At 45.2% G+C, this 12052-nt stretch overlaps 1 protein-coding gene across 3 annotated transcripts in view; it reads right to left on the bottom strand.

Moving 5' to 3' along the window:
- PAQR8 (progestin and adipoQ receptor family member 8) overlaps positions 1-11800 on the bottom strand; it is a 36975-nt gene extending 25175 nt beyond the window's left edge. Inside the window, exons 1-2 of one of the 3 annotated variants that reach the window (XM_032648782.1) lie at positions 11656-11800; positions 9361-9579 (exon numbers count right to left, since the gene is read on the bottom strand). The gene's annotated coding sequence lies outside the window, so the exon portion shown is untranslated. Of the gene's footprint in view, positions 1-9360; positions 9580-10639; positions 11088-11655 lie in introns of those variants that run through there. The other 2 variants (XM_032648783.1, XM_032648781.1) reach the window with 2 other exon arrangements.
- Between the last annotated feature and the right edge of the window lie 252 nt (positions 11801-12052).

Raw genomic sequence — 12052 nt, 5'->3', positions numbered from 1 at the left:
TCCCAGAGAGAGTCAAAGGTGGAATTTCTAGGCTCGTCCTCACCTGCACCCTGACAAGGACCACCATTTAGTGCTTCACAGGTGAGAGGATTAAGAAGGGCTGGGTAGTCCTCCAGTGATTTCATGGCTTCTGTGATTGGACTTCATGGGGAAGGGGGTAAGAAAAGAAACTGAGGTTTGAGAATCACTTAAAAGTCAGCGATTCCCAAAGCCAAAGGAAAAGTATTAAACAGAAAAGTCAGTGTGATGCTTGTTTTGATAGGAAAAAATGGAGAATCAATTTCTTGAACTTGAACTAGCAAAGCTCCTGATCAGTCAATCAACGTGTTTTCTGCTCTGTTCTTAACCCTGATGGGCCAAAAGGGTAGCCACAAGGCAAATGACACGGTTCCTTTCCCCACCAGCTTATATAATCTCTCTCCCTCTCCCCTGAGGTGGGCTTGGACGCCTGAGGCCAGGTCAGATCTCTGGAGAGACAGGTGGCCTCCCAACATCTACTCTGTGTTGTCAGCCAACCGCTCCCAGGTGAGGGGAACGTTTTTGGCAGCAACCGTAGTACAGAGCAGGCAAGATACCTTAAGAAAAGGCCAGGGAGAGGAGGCAGACATGTGATTCTGGAGACAAATAAACACAATTAGCTGTGCTAGAAACAAACTGAAAAGACTCAGTGGGAAGACTATGATTCCTTCTGCCAAGAGAGAAAACCAGAGGAAAATTCATTTTAAAAGAAACCTTTTACTTCCCTTGGCAGCCAGAGCACGACAGTCATATTCTCTGTGAAGTCCTTTTCATTGTGGGTTTCTCCACCCTTTCAAACACTAGCACGATAAGGGTTTGACTGCTTTGTCAGATTTGCTGCCCAAAGAGGATCCATTAATATTTCAGGCCAGTCCTTTCATTCCTTGAGATGACAAGTCTAAGACTTTCACAGCCATTCTAACCCTATGTACCTAAATAGACCCTGCTTGCAGCAATGACTGGGTGGTTGAATTCACAGAAATCAATAGTGTTGTCCCTGGGAGTTTATTTTCCTGCTTCCAGGATCCAATTCCACAGTGTAGGATTAGCTAGAGCAGAGGGGTCTAATGGCTACCTTAACACAATGTGGTGGTTAACAGGACAGGCTTTGGAGTTAGGCAACTTGGGTTTGAATCCTGACTCTGCCTTGGATGACCTTGGGCAAATAATTTAACCTCCTTGTGTCTCACTGTCTTTACCTATAAAATAAGGATAGAGTGGTACCTAATAGGGTTGTTGTCATGTTTAAAGAATTATGATAAAAGAGCCCTCATCTTTTAGAAATGCATCTGAAATGCTCCCAAATCATGAAATGGTGGCTTGGGTTTGCTTCAAAATCATTTGGAGGTAAGGTGTATGTAGAGAAGTTGGCCATGAGTTGGTAATTGCTGAAGTTGGGGATAGGCACATGGAGGTGTATTCTACTATTCTGTGCACCTCTGTCTGTCTGAAATATTCTATAATAGAAAGTTTAAGAGAGAGAGAAGATAATACAGGTAAAACTGCTAGCACACAACATGCGCTCAACTAATGCAATCTGTCCTAGATCAGAGAGGGTCTTGAAGCTGTCATTTCTAGGTTCAAAAGGAACCAGGATCACAGCTTGCCTCTCTAGAGACATGAGTTGGCTCTGGGGCCAGCAAGATGGGGGGTCAGGGGGTTGCAACTGAGAACTTCACTGTCACTCTAGGCCATCCATTATTGCCCAATCTTTTTCACTCATCAAACCTGTTTTTTTTTTTGTTGTTTTTTTTTTGCCAAACTGTGAGGCATGTAGGATCTTAGTTCCCTGACCAGAGATGAAACCTGTGCCCCAGAAGTGGAAGCGCGGGGTCTTAAGACTGGACACCAGGGAAGTCCATGAAACCTGTTTTAAAGTGATTATTGTAAGTTCTCCATGCTTTGAAAGTTTTCTAAATCAACATCCATTAAATGATTCATCACCCTGTATCTTTCAGCCAGATACACCTAATCACAGGCCAGAGTTTAGATGAGCTGGCAGGTGGCTCTAAATGAAGCTACTATCACCCCAGCCTAAAGCAAAGGACTTTCAAGTTTTAATGGTCTGTGCAGCTGTTTGACACACATATACAGTATGTGGTTTTGTAGGCATATGAAATCATGAAGATGGGCTCAACGCACTATCCCCAGCCCCTGCCCCCCTGAGCTTATGCTTTCAATAGCTTCAGGGAACCACATATATAAATCTAGTAACTCCGAGCTTCCGGAATCCCTTACATAGGGTGATGAGCTGGGCGGACAGGAAATCCCACCCTGGACCCATTCCAGGTTACAGATGCATTGTAAGGGAGCCCTTTATTAAACCCAAACTCATCTGCCCCAGGCCCTCTCAGAAATCTATAACCAGCTCTGATACTTACTAACTGTAGTGGCCTTGAGCAAGCCACTTCATTTCTTTTTCTCATTGGTAAACTGGGATCTCTCTCTCCTAAACTTGTTTCTGGGAGTAGAGACAAGGTTAAAAAAAAAAAAAAAAAGCGCGTTGCACAATGCCTGACACACAGGAATTGTTCAATACACAGTAGGTATTTTATGCTTCTGTATGCCTTCATGCACACGTGGGTGTATTATCATTACCCCCTTTGGAATTAGGTCAATATATCTAGACACGATGGTCCTCCAGGCCATAAGACATAACACAGCCACATAATTATAAATAGTTTATTTTTTTTTTTCTTTCATGGGACAAAATTGTGCACGTACTTCATGAATTAACCTGAACCTCTTCGCCACAGTGAGATTTGATGAACCAGTTTCTACCTGCCTGAAATGCTGCCCAGTTTCAATGAAATTCTTGGTGCTGTCTGTTTGGGTGACATTCTACCACTGCAGCCAGTTCCAACCCAAGCATTAGCCCATGCATGACACTGACTAATGCGACTTTATCAAGTGCTCAGGCTTCCTGGCAACTCACGAACACAATATTGATGCCCTTATCTTGCTTAAGTGCAGGAGTAGAAAAGCTAAGATGAGACTCCTGGAATGAATTCTTTGGATGGAGTGAAATACACCAGGGAGAATATAAATTTCCTGATTCAAGAGCCACTACACTCATCATTGGATTTTACATCCTCCTCCTTTTTCTTCTATATTTTATACAACCAATTTGAGTGTAAAAGGAAAATGAGAAGATAGTTTTCACCAACAAAGTCTCATTTCTCACAAAAGTACGATCTACAGGCAATATGCAGCAGAGTATGTGTATTTTCATTCCATCTTCAAGTGGTTTGGGTAAGGGTAGCCCTTCTCCAGTTTCTAGACTATAGACTTATCTTGAACCTCTTGGGAAATTCTCTCAGACTCCAAAGAGCAGGTGACAAGAATAGGGCAAATACATAGTTTCAAGCTACTGGTGAAAAGCAACAAATTATCTATTCCTTAAGAACTGAGGTGTTTTTTTTTTTCTTCTTTGCTTTTCTTAATCTTGGACTACATCACCCTAAGATGCCCTTAATGCTAGTGTCTCAAGACCAACAAAAGCCTCTTAAATCAATAACCCTATATCTGATCTCCTTTAGGTTCTTACAGTCCCAGGAACCAGCTCAGCCTGGAAAGGGGGAGAGCTCGGTTCTTCTCTGGGTGTGTTCGTCTCGAAATCTTGAAGTCTCCCATTACCTCTATCATAGACTAACATTTATTATAATTATTATTAATTCACTCATTCAACAAGCCCTGCTCTGCTATAGTATGGAGTCTTCGTCACATAAGACAACAGGGTCAGTTTATTAGCAATCTAGATGGTTTGGAGTTTGTACCCTGCCAGACACGCTGAGGACGAAAGACTTCCCTAAGCCCCAGGCTTAACTCAACCTGATTGTCCAACCCAGGTGATTACCAGCAGAGGGCGGTTCCCCACCTTTGGGGAAGTGGGGTTCTGAATGTCATGGATATTGACATGGATAACATGAGGTCTTTTTTTTCTTTTTTAATTAATTATTTTTTAAACATCTTTATTGGAGTATAACTGCTTTACAATGGTGTGTTAGTTTCTGCTTTATAACAAAGTGAATCAGCTATACATGTACATATATCCCCATAACATGAGGTCTTATTCTTCCACTCTAAGCTCCTGAGTACAGCCAACCAGCACCTTCTACTTACACATGGCCTGAGCTTCGCTTCAGCTCTGTGCACAGGTATGAAAAAGCCTTGAGGAATCCTTTCCCCACCTACCTCTGAAGCAAAACATCCTCCCTACAACTCAACTCCAAACTGTCACCTCTGTAGGGGCAGGGACTGCATTTGGGTTCAACATTCCATCTTTACCCCGTGTTCAGCATAGACCCTGGCCCTGGTAAGCCCTTAATACTGATGAATGAATGAACAAACAAACGCATGAACGAACAAGATATCCTTTGCTTCTCAGACCACTTCCCAGAAGTCCATCAAATCTCACTCCACAGGGTCACTGTTCAGGTTCCTTCTCAGCCAGGACTACCCAGGCCACACATAAGGTTGGCACTCCTAACCCCCAGGTTGCTCAAGGGTCAACTGTACATTTCCTGACATCAGTAGATGTTCAGTCAATAGTTATTATTTTGATGTATTATTTGAAGTTGCATCAAGTTCATGCTCCATCTACATCAGAAGAGACAGAAAGGTGTGGTGGATGGAGCCCTGTAGCAGTAATCGGAAGCTACTCAACCTGGCTTTGAGTCCCTGTTTTTGCCCTTTTCTCACTGTGACTTTGACAAATTTCTTACCATCTCCAGCCCCAAGTTTCCTTCATCTGTTAAAAAAAAATCAATATGCTATCTGCCTTCCATGCCTCACAGGGTGGTTGCAAAAGTTGTATTTGACAAGGTATATAAAAGCACTTCGAAAATCGTCCAGCAGGGCTTCCCTGGTGGCGCAGTGGTTGAGAATCCATTTGCCAATGCAGCAGTCACGCGTTAGAGCCCTGGTCTGGGAAGATCCCACATGCCACGGAGCAACTAAGTCCATGTGCCACAACTACTGAGCCTGCGCTCTAAAGCCTGCGAGCCACGACTACTGAGCCCACGTGCCACAACTACTGAGGCCCACACGCCTAGAGCTGGTGCTCCAAAACAAGAGAAGCCACGGGAATAAGAAGCTCGCAACGAAGAGTAGCCCCCGCTAGCTGAAACTAGAGAAAGCCCGCATGTAGCAACAAAGACCCAACATAGCCAAAGATAAATAAATAAATAAATTTATAGAAAAAGAAAAATGAAACCTGACTTGGTTCTGTACACAATGGGTTCAAAAGCCAAAGCTGTCTATTTAAAGCATAGTCCCTGGATTTACCAACCAGACATAATACTAAGAGTTACCATTCACGGGGCACCTCTGTGAGCTAAGTACTTTATATACACTATCTCACCTATTCCACAATAGCACTTCAGACTTGCATTTTATAGACACTCAGGTTAAGGAACTCACTCAGGGTTGTTCCAGGATGCTAACACAGGTTGGTCCCCACTCCAGGTCCCTTGCTCTAGTCTAGGGTCTCTCAGCGCTACTGACATTTGGGGCTGGAAAATTCTTTGTTGTAAGGGGATGTCCTGTGAATTATACTATACCTAGCAGAATCTCTGGCCTCTACCCATTAGATGTCAATAACATCTCTCCTCTTCCCACCTGTGAAAATCAAAAACATCTCCAGACATTGCCAAATGTCCTGGTGGGTTGGGGGGCGGGCGGATGCAAAAACACAGCCCCTGCTCTTTATTAAGAACCACTGCTCTAGTCTAAACCACGCTGCTGTATTGTTTTCTGGGTGTAAACCACCATTCAGAAGAGAGATAGAGCAGGGGCCAAACACTGCTATGGAGGTGATAATCAGAACACTCTGGGAAAGTATGGAACAACAATAATAGCCCTCTATCCTATGGTTATACAGTGATCCCTCAGTATCTGTGGGGGATTGGTTCCAGGACCCTCCTCAGATACCAAAATCTGTGGATGCTCAAGTCCATTATATACAATGGCATAGTATTTGCATGTAACAAACCCACATTCTCCCATATACTTTAAAACATCTCTAGATTACTTATAACACCTAATACAATGTAAATGTTATGAAAATAACTGTAAATACAATGTAGATGCTATGTAAAGTAAATGCTACATAAGTAGTTGCCTGCGCATGGCAAATTCAAGTTTTGTTTTTTGGAATTCTCTAGAATTTTTTTCCTAAATATTTTCTGATGTTTATTTCAATTCACAGTTTAAGGCAAGACAAGAAAATTTTAAACATGAAATTTTCCTCTGCCCTTTGGCCTCCTCCCTCCCCTCCACCATTCACTGTGCATCTGCATTCTGCATTAGCTAGACTCCCCAATGGCAGAAACACCTGCTCAACCATAAATGCCAGTTGTTCTTTGGATGTCAGCCACGTAACGCCTTAGAAGATAACATTCCTTTGTCAATCCTTAAGGGGTCACAGTGACCCACCACTCACCTTGTACCTGCAGATGTCTTTAGTGAACTTTACATACAATAACAATATGTCATTGCCCTTAAAGACAGCTATTGATGCAGAGCAGACTGGCAGACTGGTCAGATGACCTGGGGAGGTACTGGGCCACACCTAATGAAAGCTCTTCACTTAAATACCTGCTTCTGACCTTGTGAATGCTACCAGCTATATTACTTGTATTCTGCCTGTTGTACAAGATGATTGTTTCTTGCATCATCAAATGTGTGACTGAGCCGCCAATAAAATTAATGATGATTAGTCGACTTGAAACGACTGATCAAAGATATAGTTCTACAAAATCAATGATTATAATAGTGTAACTCTAGATGTGGGAAGAGGCAACAAGAGGGAACCTTTTCCTGGACCATAACGGAATGTAAGACAGGTGATCCACCAGTGGCTTTTGGCCACTGGTAACAGGGCCTAGTCCAGTAATAGCACGTTGAGTGGCTTATCAACCAAATCCTCGCCTGACCTGGGAATGAGCATTCCTAGAGCTGTGGGACAAAGTGCTCACGAAATGCCTCCTAAACCTTGGTCAAAATTAAGACTAAAAGGGAAGGGAGTGTAAGATGAAGAATGCTGCCCACCGTCCATTTCTACAAGGAACAAGTCATTGGCCACTGCAGTCGCTGACCTATGCAGAACACCCTGAAAGGAATTCAGGGCGAAGGTCAGGACGAAGCATTTTGTGCTGAGGGAAAACTGACAGAACCGGCCCTCAGGTAGTTAGATATTTTCGGGAGAAGATTTTATGAATCCAGTGTTTTGCATCTTCCCATACTTAGAGGAGCACTAAAACCATTAACCAAGGTACCTGTTCCTCACAAATAGCAGTCACCTCTACCAAGATGCGTGCTTGGTTGCACGTACCCCCTTCTCCAACATCCCATCTATACTGGCCTCCCCCTTTACCTCTTCAGAACAGTCCTCAGAGCTCTCTAAGAGACTGTCCCCTGGGTTATAATCCTCAGGTTGGCTCAAATAAAGATTTTCCATTTCTTTCTCAGATTGACTATGGATTAATATTTTTTTAACATCTTTATTGGAATATAATTGCTTTACAATGGTGTGTTAGTTTCTGCTTTATAACAAAGTGAATCAGTTTACATATACATATATCCCCGACTATGGATTAATTTTTTTGACATTTCCATCCACAGTTGGTTGAATCTGAGGATGCAGAGTGCCCCCCTCATCCAGCCCCCACAGGGTAGGCAGACTGTGTATCACTTTACAATTCACTAAATACTTTTAGAGCCCTTATCTCCTTTTATGGCATGTGAGTGCATAGCAGGATCTAATCCACGTCAAAAAATATGAACACTATTGAGAGATCTATATATTTAACCTTCTCCAAGAAATTGAGGGAAAAGAACATGCAGTGAAATCCATATTAATCCTTTGCCCTATAAGCCATTAGGAGAAAAAATACTCTTGCTAATGCATTGTCCTAAAAGAGCACATTACGCGAACTTCTGGAGGAAGAAATCTGTTTCTTATATCTCTGTCTCCTGAACAAACTTCGCTGAAACGCAGAGAACTCTCACTAAATGTCGAACATTCCATGAAATCTCTATTTCATAGTAACCCCGGACCATTGGATTAAAAATTATGATAAAATTATTTGTATGCAAATATTTTTAATAAAATTCATAAATCTGCAAAAGATTAAAGTCGATATTTATGGAAGAGCTGAGAACATAGTGCCAGGTTCTTCCTCCCTATCATTTAAAAAAAGCAGAACAAAACTCGTTTAACTGAAACAAATGTTCCCCAGAATCATCCCTTTCAATATATGCCAAGAAAACTATAGCTACGTCGTTAGAATAATATTTTATTGGATCAAGGGAAAAAATTGTAGGAGAAGCTTTTAAACAATTTTCCTTCAGCTTTTGACCAAACTCTTATACCTAACACACAATCAAAACAGGACTGTTCGTTTTTTAAAATATCAGAATTCAAAATAAAGTAGCTAGCTCTGGTTGCAGTAAAGGCGACTCTTTAAAAACTCCTGAGAGGCTAGGAGAGTAAAAACCAGGTGTTCTCACTGACATGTTGATTTGCAAAGCCCAGCCAAAGGGAATGTCATTACTTGGAAATGATAAATTTCTACATGGCTTAAAAGGAATTTTAATACAAAACTATCAATAAGCACTATTAATAACACAAAGAGCAAGACTTTATGTATGGGGCACTGATCTCAGGGCTCTATATGCATAATCTTATTTCATCTTCATCACAGTCCCATGAGGTACCTACTCACTATATCTTCATTTTAGGGTAGAAAAACTGAGGCCAAAAGAGATGGATAACTTGTCCAAGATCACAGCTAAATCAAGATTCAAGCCATGGCTATATGAAGCTTTGGGTTAACAACCTGAAAAAAAATTGGGAATTTATGGAACCAATGGCAGAAAAAGGATATGTTAATTTTTCACGCTGTGTGCTATGGAATTACAAAACTGAAATGGATTTTCAGAAATCATTCTCTTCCACTTGATTCTATATAGATTCTTTCACATAAAAACTCAGGTACCAGGCATTAATGACCCATGGGGTAAGTGACTTTCTGACTACATTTTTTTCTGAAAAAACAAGTCTTTTGTTCATCTTGCTTTCTGTAAAAATGCAAAGGGATGGAAACTGCCTGGTAAAGAGTACATGGAAGGGGAAAAGAAAGGCTTATTTTCTCCAGCCCAATAAGCCATAAGGTATAGCAAGGTACTATAGGGCCAGTTTTTTACACACGTGCCAGAGCACGAACATCCAAATGAAGGTTGCATTTCACAGCAACTACTTTACAATCCTAAACACATACATATACTCTTTACTGGATGACCCCTGTAGACCTGCTAGTCCTTCAAGAAGACTTTCATTACCTTAATGGACACACTTCCTATTACAACCTCGATTCTCCACCACAGTTGGCTCCACACAGGGCTTGGCTGTTTCCCAGCTTCAGAAGGTTTGCCATCACAGAGGCAATTCAGTCACCGTGTTGCCAGCTCTGAAGGCAACTCCAAAGCAGGAGCTCCAAAATTATTCTCAGCAATGACAGCATCACTAGAATTAGTACACAGCTGGCCAAGCCGAGGCTTCTGAAGGGGAGAAACATGCATTTATTTGAATGTATAAATACTGGCGTATTTATCCTAACGTTTGGATAAAGAATTGGAAGAATCAGCTAGCTCTACGTCCAAGTGGATAAATATGCCAGCGCAATAATAATAATGCAGATTTTGGTTCAAGGTTCTGACCACCCCCTGGTGAAAATAAAAGAAAAGCTTCTCCTGAAATGATACCTGTGAAATGAATAGATCACTCTTCCACTAACTTGCATAATTACTGAAGAGCTTTCCTTTTCATGAAGGGGGGAAAAAAAAGGGCCCAACATATGCTAGTTGCCAAAAATCTTTGGTCCTCCCAGGAAGCTCAGATCTCAGTGTGTGTCCATCAGAAGATGGACCTGTATCTACAGCAGAAAAGAAAGGGAATGGGAGGCATCTCTCACCCACTGCCCCTTAAAGCCTAGGAACCTTCTAAGGGAGAAATCCACTTAACAGGATTCCCAGGGCCCTGGGTCTTCCAGAATTAGCTGTTATATCAAATAATTAAACTAATTACAACACATAATTAACCATACAGGGTATGTTAATATGTCAATATTATTTAACTAATTAAAGGGAGCCAGGCACCCAAGACAAACAACAGAAAAAAACAAACCAGACAGGGTACGGGTCGTTTGTTTATCTTCAGAAAGACTCTAGAATGTCCATCCACTGAGGTCCTAAGCTGCCTAGTGCCCTGCCGGGTGACTTGTTCAAGGGTGTAGCAGCTCAGGGGTGGGTATAGGCTGTGCACATCCTAAGAGGGCAGTCAAGGGCAGTCCACCTTCCATGCAGGTAACTCCTATTAACTCCAGTAAAGGGAGCCCTCGCCAAAAGAAACAATCCAACACTGTACAGCACTCCTCGTGTTTACTCGGCTGTGGAATGCAATGCATTTGTGGGCGGTTCGGGTGTGCATGTGTGCAGGAGAGCGCCTTCCTGATTTTCTTCCAGTTTTTACTCAGAAACTGCCTCTCAAGAGTACAGGAGAGGGGGCAGCAAGTAGCACATGTGAGTCTAAAAATTACACACACACACACGTAGAGCTTACCTGTACATTTGAAAACTCACTCCAGAACTGTTCTTTTAAGCCCAGACTCTTCTCATCGGATCCCTGGGCAAAATCACTTCTAACCCAGCTCAGAAATACGAGGTGCAACCAAAAGCCCGTCCGGCCCGCGGGTCTCCCTTCTGTGAGTCTGTGCCTGAGGGCCCACAGACGCACAGGGCGCTGCGGTGCCCGCGTGGGGTCAGCGAGGTTCGCCCCTCCCTGGTCCCCCCGCCCAAGGTCCCAACACTCCCCGAGCTCGCTTGGTGCGGGGTCCCAACCTGTCCCCGTCTGGGGTGGCCCGTCTTGCTCTCTCGAGTGGGTGCCCTCTCGAGATTGCCATGACCCCATTCCACCAAGGGGATTGCGTCCCCTAGGCCGAGATGTTTCCTGAGTCCCCGACGCACCCCTCAGCCCGCCACCTCGGACCTCCGCAGCGGCGTTCCGGCCCTCCAACCCCCCCTATCCTCCAGAACAGAACCCCAGGCTCCCCGCACGACTCCGCTTCCCGCGCCCGCCCTCTCGGAGAAGCCCCCTCCATCTTTCCCCGGAGAAGCCACTCGCCTCGCCCCACCCTACGCTTTCCGGGGCTCCCCTCCCGCCCCGCCCGCCTCGGGCTTCCTCTCTCCGCACTCCCTTCCCGGGTTCTGCTCCCCTCCGCCCGGAGGAGGGCGCCCCAAGAATGCCGACAGGGCACCCCTCATTCCTCAACCCTCCGGACCTCTCCAACGTCAGGATCCTGACCGCTCAGTCCTCCAGGCTCGGGCTTTGGGACGCCCCAACTTCGCCTTCCTGACCCGCCGCTTCGCCCTCAGGGCTCCCGGACTCCCCAACCCCGGGGCACTGACTCCCCGCCCCCGGGCTCGGGTTTCTCCACATCGCGACGCTCCTCCGGGCTGGGGTCTGGGGCTCCCCAACGTCGCGAGCCTGACATCCCCGAGCTTGCGCCCGGGGTCTCCCCATAGCCCGGTCCCGACGCGCCTCCCGCCCCGCTCCGCGCCGCCCGCCCCGGGACTCACCGGCAGCGGCGGCCGAGCCCGTGCACTCAGCCCAGCCCGCACTCCCGGCCCGGGGTCCCGGCTCTCAGCTTCCTGCAGGCTGCAGAGACTGAGGCCAGCGCTTCTCAGTGGAGCAGCAGGGAAGAGGGGACCGCGGGGGGCGGGCTCCGCCCGGCTCCGCCCCTTCCCGACCCGGGGGCGGGACGCGCAGACCCGCGCGCCCACGGCCGCCGCGGGTGCAGCCGGCGAGGAAGTTGACTTACGCCTCTTCCTTCCAGCCCGGTGTTAGATCCGCGCAGCCCCTTAAACCTCTTCCTTCCAGCCCGGTGTTAGATCCGCGCAGCCCCCTTAAAGGCCCAAGGGGACGGGAGAAAAAGAGACTAGTCTACCGCTGTCCTGTTCTTTCCGAGACCCATCC

The sequence above is a fragment of the Phocoena sinus genome, chromosome 11 (genome assembly GCF_008692025.1).
Source record: "Phocoena sinus isolate mPhoSin1 chromosome 11, mPhoSin1.pri, whole genome shotgun sequence".
In the NCBI taxonomy this organism is placed as follows: domain Eukaryota; kingdom Metazoa; phylum Chordata; class Mammalia; order Artiodactyla; family Phocoenidae; genus Phocoena; species Phocoena sinus.
The sequence above is the reverse complement of the archived record's forward strand: the minus strand, read 5'-3'. Positions and strand labels throughout refer to the sequence as shown.